Source organism: Monodelphis domestica, chromosome 4 (assembly GCF_027887165.1).
Source record: "Monodelphis domestica isolate mMonDom1 chromosome 4, mMonDom1.pri, whole genome shotgun sequence".
NCBI classification, from domain to species: Eukaryota; Metazoa; Chordata; class Mammalia; order Didelphimorphia; family Didelphidae; genus Monodelphis; species Monodelphis domestica.
Genome location: NC_077230.1, coordinates 391,069,625 through 391,083,139, shown reverse-complemented (window position 1 = coordinate 391,083,139; position 13,515 = coordinate 391,069,625). Strand labels below are relative to the sequence as shown.

Here is a 13,515-nt window from a genome sequence, read left to right as displayed (position 1 = left end):
CTATGGTGTGGTGGAAAGATAATTGAACTTGAGAGTTTGGAGACCTGGGCTCTAATCTTTTCTCTAGCACCTGTTAGCTGGGTGACCTTGAGCAAGTCATTTAATCTCTGCTTGTCTCCATTTCTCCAATTGTAAAATGGAAATAATAACAGCACCTACTTCATAGGTTTTTGACATGATAAAATAAAATGATGTTTATAAAGTATTTAGCTCAGTGGAAATAAATGCTTATTCCCTTCCCTTCCCTCTTCTCTAGATTTTTATATTTTAAATATATATGTGTATCCTATTTTCCAGAGACTGCTGTAGTTTATGGGAATTAATGACGGGCATCAAACAGAGGGCAATTGGGAGACACGTAGTGGGTATGAGCAAGTGGCAATGAAAAGACATTGAGGAATTTAGAAGAACATGGATGGAAGATGTTTAGGATCAAGGAATCTTCTGAAAAAGAGAACATGGGCTGGTTACATGTCAAAGGCAAGGAATGACTTGTAGAGATGCCAGAGAGTGCTACTGAAATTCTGGAGCAGGTAGGAGACATCGAGGAAGGCCTCCAGCATTTCCTGTGATCAGTTTATGGGAAAACATGGGCAAGAGGCTCACCAAGTGGGCAAGTAGACTGAAAACTGTATTCTGGGAAATGGCTTCTGAATCAAGTAGATCACAGAGCCAGCTGAGTGTTGAACATTATTGGGTTTTATATCATCTTCGTTTCTAAAAATCTCCTCCTGCTTTCTTCAGTTCTTTTATAACAAAGAATTTTTTAAAAAGGAAAAATAAAAACAGTTCAGTACAACTAACCAGGTTATCACTAAGCCTGATAAGCTTGGCTATTTTAGTTACTACATGGGATTCAATTTACAGTTTTGTTCCTTCCATTTCCCAGCATGTTGGGATCATGGTGTAGATTATTTCCCTTGTTCTTCTCTAGCATCATGGGACTTAGTGATATTGTACAGTCAAGTAGAGCTAGCCTCATTATCCCCATTTTCTAGTGGAAAAATTTGAGGTTTAGAGAGGTTAAATGATTAGTTAAGTTTACCCAGTTGAATATCAACTACCCTGGACAAAGGCCTGGTGGCCCTGCTCTAGTTCCAGCCCTGGAAAGTAAAAAGTGGGGGACCCCAGTGCTCTGCCTAGTTGGGATGGGATGGACACCAAGTGCGGGAGAAGCAGGGAGCACCCAAGAGGGAGTGTCTGTCAGGGGCTCTGCCCCTGCTTTCTCCTGGAGAGACTCCCAGCCTCATAAATCATCCGAGCTGGGATCAGGAGTCGCCAGGGAAGGAAGCAGCTGAGCCGTTGGTTTTTTTTGTTTGCCTGCCAAACTGCTCCTCTTGCCCTTTTGTTTCCAATTCTGCAGAGCGGCTAGCTCGCCCGCCTGCCCGCCACTCTGATGGGGTTGTTTTTAACTAATCACTGATGCTTCCATTATCTCCCCGGCATGATCTCTTCCTCCCTTTTCTCGGTGCCTTCCGAAAATAAACCGTCAATCACAGGCTTGACTTGCAGCTTTTGAGTGGGGGGCTGGTTTGTGTCTTCGTGGCCCTGGCGATGGGGGTAAGGACAAGGAGGGAGACTGACCTTGGGGAAAGGCTAGCATTCAGAGGAGGCTTCTTGGCAGTGACATCAGGCAACAAGGCTGGGACAGGGCAGATGGCACCTGCCCCTGAGTTTGTGCTGCCTAGCCCTGGCTATGATTTTGGCTGAGTGAATATCTAGCCAGACCATAATTCCAAGCTGAGTGTTCAGCTCCTAGAAAAAACAGGTGATGGGATTCTAATTGTCACCTAGCACTCGTATGGTATGTGCTTGTGGTGGTAGAGGGGGGTAGGGAGGATACTGAGCAGAGAATCAGATGCATCATCATTGGGTCTTTGTTTGCTTGAGAGAAATGGGACCACATGGATTTGGGACCTGGTATGATGCGCAGAAGGAAGTTAAGGGTGGCTTTCTGCTGTGATTATCCTAGGAAAAAGAGAGACATGGCACCAAACCAGAGAGAGGCAGAGGAATTATTAATGGTATTAAAATCTTCATGGGGGCAGCTGGGTAGCTCAGTGGATTGAGAGTCAGGTCCAGAGACCAGAGGTCCTGGGTTCAATCTGGTCTCAGATACTTCCTAGCTGTGACCCTGGGCAAGTCACTTGACCCCCATTGCCCAGCCCTTCTCTTCTGCCTTGGAACCAATGCTCAGTATTGGTTCTAAGACAGAAGGTAAGGGTTTAAAAAAAAACCCTCATATTCCATCTTTGAATTAACACTGTGCATTGGTTCCAAGATAGAAGAACAGTAAGGCCTAGGCAATGGGGCTTAAGTGACTTGCCCAGGGTCACACAGCAAGGAAGTGTTGGAGGCCAGATTTGAACCCAGGACCTCCCAAATCGAGGCCTGGCTTTTTATCCCAGAGGAATTATACTGAACGGCCAGGATCTTTGTGGAGGAAGGGTTGTGAGAAAAGAAGTTGGAGGGTAGATTTGGGTCAGAGTTTCCTAAATAATAGTAAGGTTCACTGAGGGAAAATGTCAAGGGTGATCACTGGGACCACTGGCTAGCCCATCAATTAGATCTATCAATCAGTTACATACTGATCATCACGAGTTCATTGTGTCTCTTGCTATATTACTTTGGGTGCAATAGCAAGAACACTATCCTGAGAGTCAAGGGCACTGAGTTCCAGTCCTGTCTCTGCCACTAATTGGATGGAAGACTTTAGGAAAGGAATTTCCTTTCTTGAGGTTTTCATTTCCTCAGATGGCAGATTGAGAGGTAGCCTGGAGAAGTCTCTAAAGTTCTATGAATTCTGTGAAACAAGATATTAGATGAAGAAAGGGTGGCAGATGTGAATGATGTTGTGAAGGTAGAAATGACAAAACTTGACAACTAATTAGCTCTCTGGGGTGAGAGAGAATGAAGTCAAGGACATTGCCAAGGATCCAAACCTGAGCCACAGGAAGGATGGTAGTGTAGTGCTCAAGGCAGAAATGGAGAATGAAGAAGATGGGTGGTTTGGAGGGTAAAAATGAGTTCTGTTTTGGACATGCTGTGTTTGAGGTATGTATGGGTTATTTCAAACTGTCTAGTAAGCTTTACTTATTTATTTTTTTAAACTCACCTTCTGCCCTAGAACCAATTCTAAGTATTGGTTCTAAGACAGAAGAGCAATAAGGGCTAGGCAATGGGGGTTAAATGACTTGCTCAGGGTCACCCAGTCAGAAAGTGCCTGAGACTAGATTTGAACCCTTCCTACTCCAGGCCTGGCACTCTATTCAAAGAGCCACCTAGATGCCCCTCTGGTAAGCTTTTGATGATGACAGACTGAAACTCAGCAGAGAGGGTAGGGTTGGATAGAAAGATCTGGGAATCTTCTGGCACACATTTTAGGAGAGAGACATTGACGCTGAAGTCAGAAGACTTGGATTCAAATCACACCTCTGGTATATTTATACTTACTATAGCAAAGGAGGTAAAGAAAAAGTGGTCAGATGAGGAGGACAGTTAGTTTTCTAAGGTCTCTCCCAGCTCGGACCTTATTTTCTAAGACCTCTCCCTGTTCTGACAGCCTATGTTCTTAAGGTACTCTCAGTTCTGACATTCAGTGTGTTCTAAGGGTCCTCCCAGTTCTGACATTCTACATTGTACAGTCCTTTCCAGCTCTGACAGTCTGTATTTTGAGGGCCTTTCTAGTCCCAACATTTCACAAGTCTTTGGTAAAACAGATAGCAATTGTGGTAGTAGTTGAGCTCTCTCTATATGCTTTAAAGTTTAGAGAACACTTTACATACGTTATCTCATTTCATCCCCATGACAACTGTATGAACTAGGGACTACTGAAATTGTTTTTCCCATTTTGCAGATGAAGAAATCAAGGCCTGGAAAGATGAAGTGACTTGCTCAGAATTACATTATATGTCAGAGGTGGGATTTGACTGGAGGCTTGTTTTTCTCATACTTAAGCTGCTTCTCTGATCTGTAGACAGTACAGGGTTCCTACCTATTCCTTTAACCATTTGTTTTGTGTTACTTCTGCCCTGAATCAACCCGAATTAGACAAGAAAGAAAGACTTGTACCATTTGGATAAGAGATGGGAAGAAGGGATACAGTTTCCTCCTCCGCTTCCTCCATATTTGGCCAGGAGGGGTTGTGGTGGCTATCAGATGATTGCTTGCCCCTCAGAACTGTGGCATGGGAGCCTTTATGGGATTTCTTCAAGCCCCATCTTGTTAAAGTCCTGTATTGAGTAAATCTCATATAATTACTCCCAAACATAGAGAAGTGGGGTAGGAGAGGGAAGGAAAGTGGAAGCTGTGATCATGGTGATGGTGATCCCATTTACAGAGGAATGCCTTCCCCACCCTGTTGCCCAAGAGCTCCTTTGCTCACTGAAGCATTTGTCCCAATTTGCAAATTATACAATTACCGAATCTTAAAAATCAAAAGGAATTTCTGAACCTATATAGTCCCCCCTGCATCTGCACAGAAATCTCCTTTTATAACCCTCTTGTCATAGGGTCATCTGGCTTCCACTTCCAGACCATCCACAACCTCCTCAGGCCATCCATTCTAATCTTAGACAGCTCTATTGATGACAGATTTGTAGGTAGACCTGGAGGGGACCATAGGGGACATGTGGTATGACACTATTTTTACAAACAAGAGAATTGAGAATCTAGAAGATCCTTAAGAGAGGCAACTAGATGGTGCCTAGAGTGTTGAACTTGGAGCAGGAAGTCTTTGATTTCAAATTTGACTTCAGAAACTTTGTGACCCTGCTTAGGATAATCTCCTCTGTGCCTCAGTTTCTTCACATGTAAAATAGGGATAATAAGATTACCTACTTCCCAAGGTTGTTGTGACAGCATAGAGAGACAATATTGCATTTTTCAAACTTTAGAGTTCTATATAAATGCTACATTTCATCAAATGACTTGTCTAAGATCATACAGGGAATAATTAGCTGAGCCAAGATTTGAACCCAGATTCTAATCCTTCAATCCTAAATCCTTTTTGTTAATTAAAAAAATTAATTTAATTAATTTATTTAGAATATTTTTACATGGTTACTTAATTCATGTTCTTCCCCCCCCCCCCCCCATAGCCAACGTGCTATGGGTTTTACATGTGTCATTGATCAAGACCCATTTCCACATTATTGATGTTTTCACCAGGGTGATCGTTTAGAGTCTCCATCCCCAATCATGTCCCCATCGAACCATGTGACCAAGCAGTTGTTTTTCTTCTGTGTTTCCACTCCCACAGTTCTTCCTCTGGATGTGGATAGCATCTTTCTCATAAGTCCCTCAGAATTGTCCTGGGTCATTACATTGCTGCTAGTAGAGAAGTCCATTACATTCAATTTTGCCACAGTGTATCAGTTCCTAAATCCTTTGTGGTTTTTTGAGGCTAAGCAGTTGAGATAATCCCTCTTCCGTGTAATTGCTATCACGTCTCCCCCCATCTCTAGCCCCATCTTCTCTTGTCTAATTTAATAATAACATTTTCTATAGTGTTTGTGGTCTGCAAAGTGCTTCATATGTTGGGATACTTGTTATTAATAGTCCTGCTTTTATAGCTGGGAAAAATATGATTCAATGACTTAGTGATTGGGGAAGGGGCATGGCAGAGCTAGAAGTACTTGAATCCTGGTCTTCTTGACTTTAAGGCTAGCTCAGTATCCATTATGAAATGCTGTCTTAGTTGAATATTTCTACTTCTTTCATCATGGCATATGAGAAAGACTTTGGAGTTAAAAGATCTTGGTTTGAATCCCAACTCTGGCAGCTTACTCCCTGGAGAACCTTGAGTATGTAACTTGGATCCCAGTCTCCTGAGATGTAAAATCAGGGGGCTGGACTAGAAGGCCTCCAGGGTCCTTTAGCTTTCTGATCTTGTGAATTCATCATTCTATGGCGTGGTCTCCAGGCCTTCTCCACCACAGATATCTGGGTCACCTTCTTCCAGACAGACTCCAACTTGTCAATGTCCTTTCTGAAATATGGCACCTCGTCTTGAACCCAGGACTCTAGCTGTGCTATAACCAGAGCCTGGGACAGCAAGTCTCCTCTCACCCCATTCGGTGAGCAATGAAATACAAGTCGAATCAAATGACATTTATTAAATGTTTATCGTGTGCCAGGGATGTTCTGGGGCTATAAATATGATTAAAAGGACAACCCCTGCCTTCAAGGAGCTTACACTTTAATGGAGAAAGATAGACCCTAAAAGGGAGCTGAAGAGAAGCTGGGGGAGGCATGGGGGAGGAGGAATAGAAGCAAAATCTAAAGAATGAAAGATGGTTGTTCTGGGCCCTTCCTCAAAAGAGTTTCTAGGAGGAACTCATCAATGGGAGAAGGTGCTGGAAGCAGAAAGGAGCAGACAGCAGAAGCAAGGAGTCAAAGTCCATAGAATACAATTCAGCAAACAGACATTAAGGGACTGCCCTATGTCAGCCACTGTTCTAGGCACTAAGGATACAAAGACTAATACAAAACTCAAGGCTCTTACTGTCTTAAGTGGGAACGGTGCATGAAAAGTCATACACTGATAAATAAATATAAACGGTATGCAAAATAAATTAGAAGGAAGAATTCTTAAGACTTTCTGGAATCACAATGGCCTAATGTAGGAATTAGAAAACTTGAGAAGAGCTTTGAAGGGAATTGAGGAATCCCACAGGCAGTATGGACATTCCAATCCTAGGAAATAGCTTGAATAAAAGGATAGAAGTAAGGGCAGCTGGATGGCTCAGTGGATGGATAGCCAGGCCCAGAGATAGGAGTCTTGGGTTCAAAACTGGCCTTGGACACTTCCTAGCTGTGCCACTTGACCCCCATTGCCCCTTTCCGTTCTTCTGCCTTAGAACCAATACACAGTATTGATTCTAAGATGGAAGGTAAGGTTTTAAAAAAATAAAAGCATGGAGGTAGGAAATTATATTCCATGGACTCAGAAAAGCAAGTAGACCAGTTTGGCCAAAAATCATAGTGTGTGAGGGGGCGTAATATGAAATTTGCCTGGTAGGATACATTGGAGGCAGATTTTAGAGGACAATGGAAAGAAGGCTTGCTGCTTTTAAATTTAGATGGCCTGGGTTCACATCCTAGCTTTGACACTTACTATCTGTGTGGCCTTAGACAAGTCCCATCTCTGTGAGCCTCAGTATTCCCATAAGCCAACCGAGGGAGTTAGACTAAGGTCTAAGCTCTAAATCATTAATGCTGTGGTCTTAAATGCCAGATGAAGGGGTTAACAGTTTATCCAAGAGGCAGTAGAGAGCCACTGAAAATTCTTGAGCAGGGTTCCTGCTTTTGCTAGACTTCTCAGATTGCCAATTAACAACCAGTGATGATGCCCTGGAGCTGAAAGTATTACTGCAGTTTTCCACAGGGGCCTCTTTTTCTGGGAGAGCGACTAGTGTCCTAGGAGTATCCAACTTCTGAATAAAGATGCTTGACATGGTGGGATCCAGCAGCAGCCCCTATGGCTCTTGTGGTTCCCTGAGTCAGCTGTGGCGACATTTCTCATTACCTCTCATTTCCCATCTTTCAGCCTGTTTTCCATCCACCTGACTGTTGAAATTGACTTTGATGAGGACTAATTTTACCAGTTTGAGTTTTCTGTGACTCTTCTGCCTCTGATGCCTTGCTGAAGCCGCCGTGACAAATATCACTGGCAATTTCTTCATCTTCTCATTCTTAAAAGCTTTCCAGGCATGATTTGGTCATTCCCACACAATGCTTACCACCCCCCTCGACTCTGAGCCCATCGACCCAATTCTTCCATCACAATGTGTGACTGTTCATGCTGCTCTCATCTCCTTGACTTGGGCCAATTTCAGCTCTTAGCATTGGGTCAGCTATTGTGTGACCCTCTAGGCTGAGCATCAACTGCCAGGATTGTTTTTTGCTTGTATGAAAGGTGGGTACCCTGTCTGTAATGGCTCCTGAATAAACAGCTTGGGATTTCAGGGCTAGTGGCTTCATGTAGAATCAGACTCAGAGACTGTTAGAGCAGGAGGGATCCTGAGAACGTAGATTGGCTGAGTTTGGAGGGACCGTAGAGTAGAGATTATTAGAACTTTAAGGGGCAGAGCTGAGACTAGAGAAGTTTATAGCTAGAAGGGGACAGAGGAAAGAAGGTTAGGTTTGAAGTCAATAGTACCTGGACTTGAATTATTGTTTAGCTGCTCTCTACCTGTGTGAGACAGATCATTTAACCTTCTAGTGTCAGTTTCCTTAGTATTAAAATTAGGGGGTTGGACTAGACCAGTGATGCTGAACCTATGGCACAGGTGCCAGAGGTGTTATGAAGATTACTTTCTGTGGGCACTTGCCCCTTCCTCCCCACCCAGAATTTGTTGGTAGAAAGATGGAGGGACTCAGGTGGAGCTGTTCCCCTCCCCCTCTTCATTGTGCCTGATGACATTTTTTCACATCTCCAGCCCATCTGCCCAGAAGCCCAATGGGAGCCCAGAGTGGGTAAGATGGATGGCTCACAGGCAGCAGAGCTGGAGGAGAGTGGAATGCTCCTGCCACTCCCCTCCTCTTCTCTACTCACTGAGGATATTCTTCACTTCACTGACCCCTCTGCCCAGCAGTCCAATGGAAGTGCTTTCTCCCTACCCTATGTGGGGTAAAGGGGGGCAAGGAGTACCCAGGACTCTGTGGGGAGGGGTGACACAGCATACAGTCTCTGGAGGGGACAGACACAGCATTAGTTCTTGGGAGTTTGGTGGGGGTGGGGTCTGGCACTCTATCTCTAAAAGGTTTGCCATCACTGGACTAGATGAGTTCTATGATTCCTTTAATCCTTTATTTAAAGGTTTATTTATTTACGTAAAGGTTTAAATCCTATGACATGAATTATTAGCAGTAGAAGGGAATTTAGAACTCAGATTGTCAAAGCTGAGTGAGACCTTAGAACATGGAATATCTGTGAGAGGTAGGGCAGCCTACCTTAGAATGCAGAATTTCAGAGCTGAAAGGGTCCTTAGAACCCAGAATGCCAAAACTGTGAGAGAACTTTGAACACAGGAATTCAAAGCTGGCAGAGCTTTTAGAACACAGAATGTTAGAGCTCAAAAGGCCTTAGAACATAAAATGTAAGAGCTGGAGGTGGGGGGATATGTAGAATACAGACTATTAAAGCTGAAAGAGCTTAGAATACAGAATGTCAGAGTTGGGACAGCCTTTAGAATACGAAATGTTAGAGCTGAGAGAATCCTTTGAACATGCAATGTCAGAGCTAGAAGGGACAATAAAATGCAGAATGTCAGAGTGGGAAGGGACCTTAGAACATAGAATGTTGGTTCTAGGGGAAAAAAAAACTTTTCAATTGAGGAATCACAGAAACTTAGAGAAAAGTCATAGGATCATAAATGAAGTTCAGTTTCTTCTACTCTGTCTAAAATTTGTACACAGTTATTTACATATTATCTCCTCCCAAGAGATTGTGAACTCCTTCAGGGCAGGGACTGTTATTGCCTTTCTTTTATATCTCTCATGCTTAGCCTAGTGCCTGGCACAGAATAAGAAGTGCTCAATAAAATGCTTGTTGATTGACTGACACCTCTCAATGGACTGTGTTTCTATCTGAGAGTGAAATACTCCCTCCATGCAAACTCCAGCCACTGAGCTGGCCCTAGAGAGGTGTATGGCTGCCTCGGTAAAAATGGCATTGGTTTTTCATAGAATTCTGGGTCTTTTCTCTATGAAACCACAGGTCCTTGAGCTAGGAAATGTAGTGTTCCCAAATGGCCCAGTTTTATTGTCATTAAGTCATTTTTCAGTCATATCTGATTCTCTGTGACTCTGAAAACCCATTTAGAGTTTTCTTGACAAAGATCCTGGAGTGGTTTGCCATTTCCTTCTCCAGCTTATTTGACAGAGGAGGAAACTGAGGCAAACAGGGCTAAGTGACTTGCCCAGGATCAAATAGTAAGTGTCTGAGGCCATATTTGAACTCAAGAAGCTGAGTCTTCTTGACTCCAGGCCATACCCTCAATATCATTGTGCCAACTGGTTGCCCAGAATGGCCCATCCATCACTTCAGCCAGAGACTATTAACACTAGAAGAGACCTGATTAGAGGCATCACAGAAATATGGAAGCTCATAGGATTTAGAATTGGAAGAGGTCTTAGAAATAATCTGATCCATTCCATTTGGTTTTTATATTTGTCATTATTGTTATTGTTAATTGCTTTATATAGTGTTTTAAGGTTTGCAAGGCACTCTACAAATATTGTCTTCTCTGATCCTCATAGCAACCCCAAAAGGTAGGAATTATCATTATCCTAATTTTATGGATGAGAAAATTGACACAGACAGAGGATAAGTGATTTGCCCAGGGTTACAAAGCGAATACGTGTCTGAGGAAAAATTTGAATTAAGGTCTTCTTGACTCCAGGTCCAGCAATCTAGCCATTGTACCACCTTGCTGCCTCCTAAGAAGGGGAAACTGAGGCTCAGGAGTATTACATGACCTATCCCAAATTGAAGAAATAATAAGTAGCAGCACTGGGTTTTTAACCTCAGAGAACATCTGTTTCAATGTGCAGTTCCCCAGGAAGGTCCTCTACAATTTTCTCAACAAATGCAGTCCAGCTCATTGCCTCTAGTAGAAGGCCATTCTATTTTTAGACAGTTCTGGTTGTTAATCAGTCTATCATCAAGTATTTATTAAGGACCTACTATGTTGTGTTCTTGTTGTTCAGTCATTTCAGTTGAATCTGACTCTTTATGACCCAATTTGAGTTTGGTGGTTTTTTTTGGCAAAGACAATGGAGTGGCTTGCCATTTCCTTCTCCACCTCTTTTTACAGATGAAGAAACTGAGGCAAACAGAATAAAGTGACTTGCCCAGGGTCACATACCTAGTACAAGTGTCTGAGGTCAGATCTGAAATCAGGACAATGACTTTTATTCTAAGTCTGTTGCTCTATCCATTGTGTTCCCCAGTTGCTCAACTTTAAGGTATGCAAAGCTTTTAAGGTACATATTATTATCTCATTTGACTCTCATGACAACCCTGGGAGTGAGGTGCTCTTAATACTTCCACTTTACAGACGAGAAAAGGGATAGGCAGAAGGGAAATGATTTACCCAGGCTCACACAACTATTAAGTGTCCAAGGGCAGATCTGAACTCAGATGGGTCTTCCTGATTCCAGGTTCTATCCAATGAGCCACCTAGCTACCCAAGATGATGGGGATGATGATAATAATGATAATGACAAATAGATAGGATCAAATGACTTCCAAGGCCCTTTCCAGCTCTAAATTCTATGATCTCTTGCAACTCGGAGATGTAGTGTTTCCATAATTTCTCTAACTGGAAGGTCATTTCCATTTCTAATGGACTTGGAGTAAAGGAGTCCTGGGTTCCAATTCTGACTCAGATACTTAATAATTGTTTTAGCCTGGGTATCTGATCTTCACTTCACTGGGGATCAGCTTTCCTACCTATGAAACAGAGGAGTTGGACTTGATAGACATCAAGTCCATTTCTAGCCGTAAGCCCATGATCTTCTGAAATTATATCTCAGAAAGTGTGCTAGCATTGATGACACAAAGACAAAAATGGAACAGTCTTTGCCCTCAAAAAGTTTATATTCTAGTAGTGAAGAACGGAAGCCAGGGAAAGGAGCTTCAGTCTGGGGAATTCCAGAATAGATGAATGGAGTCACAGGGAAGTCAATGGATACCTAGTCCTTTAGCAATGGAAATATTGATTTGATTGTGGTTCTAAGAACAAAAGGCAGATGTCACGATGGGCTAGGGAGGGTACCCATATGGCATCAGGGTCGATGGTAAGATATTGATACTGGGTAGATCCCAGTGTCCTGGTGGATGACTGGATGGGGTGTGAAACAGGGTATTGGGCCACCCATCAAGAGTGGGTGGAGTTGGATTTTCATTCACCCACCAATGGCTGGAAGTTTTCTTTACATTGAGCTCTGTACCCTCAACTCACAGCATAGTGCCTGGCACTTAATAATAAACACTTAAATATTTCTTAACTGACTGACTGACACACCTACCTGCTCATTTTACACATGCGGAAACTGAGGTTCCCAGAAGGAGAATGACACTAAAAGCCCCACAGTTTGGTACGATGTAGGACATAGGACCCATTTCCCTGCTCTATCTTCTCTCAGGCTGACTTCTAACACTAGAATTTTCCCCAAATTGAGACTGCTGGTCTTAGCCTGCTGTCTTAATGATTTATAAGCCTATCTTGAGGTCTGAAGAAGTGTGTATAGATTCTACGAAGCAAGGGGAGGTTAGAATTGGGGTGGTTCTGTTTTGTCTTGTTTTCTATGTCAACCTGTCGATTAGATGGTTTGGAAGAACCAGTGCCCTGTAGCCGCAGACTACAATAGTACCTCAATGGTGGAGCTCAGAAGAAAAGGTTGACTTCGCCTTCATTCTGTAATTCATTGTCATTTGAAAGATAGCTAGTAGGCAGCTAGGTGGTTCAGTGGATAGAACACCAGGTTTCAAGTCAGGAAGACCTGAGTTTGTATCTGGTTTCAGACACTTTACTAGCTGTGTGACCCTGGACAAGTCACTTAACTCTGTTTGCCTCAGTTTCTTCACCCGTCAAATGAATGGGGGAAAGAAATGGCAAACTACTCCAGTATTTTTGCCAAGAAAACCTCAAATGGGGGTCATGAAGGGTCAGACATGACTGAACAAGAACAATGAATCTTATAGATATTCTGTGAAGGTGAAGAAAAAGGCAGCAAGATGGTGCAGTGGATAGAGTGCTGGTCCTGGGGTCAAGAAGATCTGTGTTCAAATTCTACCTCAAATACGAGCTAGCCATGTAACCTCAGATGAAAAAAACTAAGACAAACTCATTTTATACATGAAGAAATTGAGGTAGGATATTTGCCTCAGTTTCCTCATCTATAAAATGAGAATAGTCACCTACTAGCAAATGAGATAAAATATGTAAAAATTACCTTCTAAATTTAAATCATTATATAAACGCTAGCTCTATTTATTATCCTTTAACTCCTTGAACCTCAGTTTCTCATCCATTAACTGAGAATGATGATAATTAGAATATAATTCCTATTAAAAACTACCTCTTAGGGTTGTTTTCAAGCTTTGGCGTGATGATATACAAAAAAATACACAGCAAATTTTAAGGCACTATATAAATGCCTGAGGGCAGGTAGGTGACTCAGTGGGTAGAGTGTTGTGCCTGGAGGCAGGAAGACTCCTCTTCCTGAGTTCAAATATGGCCTCAGATACTTACTAGCTGTGTGACCCTGAGCAAGTTATTTAATTCCATTTGCCTCATCTGTCAAATGAACTGGAGAAGGAAAATGGCAAACTATTCTAGTATCTCTGCCAAGAAAACCCAAATGGAATCACGAAGAATCAGACAGGACTGAAAAACAACTGAACAACCTAAATGCCTGAGAGGCAGTGTTGTAGAATAGCTCGTCCTAAAGCCAGAAAGTCTTGGATTCAAATCTCATTTCTGTCATAGGCTGGTGATATGATAT

The 13,515-nt window shown here is 42.7% G+C and overlaps 1 protein-coding gene and 1 long non-coding RNA gene across 2 annotated transcripts in view; both read left to right on the top strand.

Moving 5' to 3' along the window:
* IGSF21 (immunoglobin superfamily member 21) overlaps nucleotides 1–13,515 on the top strand; it is a 447,442-nt gene that overhangs the window by 13,962 nt on the left and 419,965 nt on the right. The window lies entirely within an intron of this gene.
* LOC130453894 (uncharacterized) overlaps nucleotides 5,638–13,515 on the top strand; it is a 62,433-nt gene continuing 54,555 nt past the window's right edge. The window contains exon 1 of the long non-coding RNA XR_008911555.1: nucleotides 5,638–7,918. This is a non-coding gene — a long non-coding RNA (uncharacterized LOC130453894). The remainder of the gene's footprint in view (nucleotides 7,919–13,515) is intronic.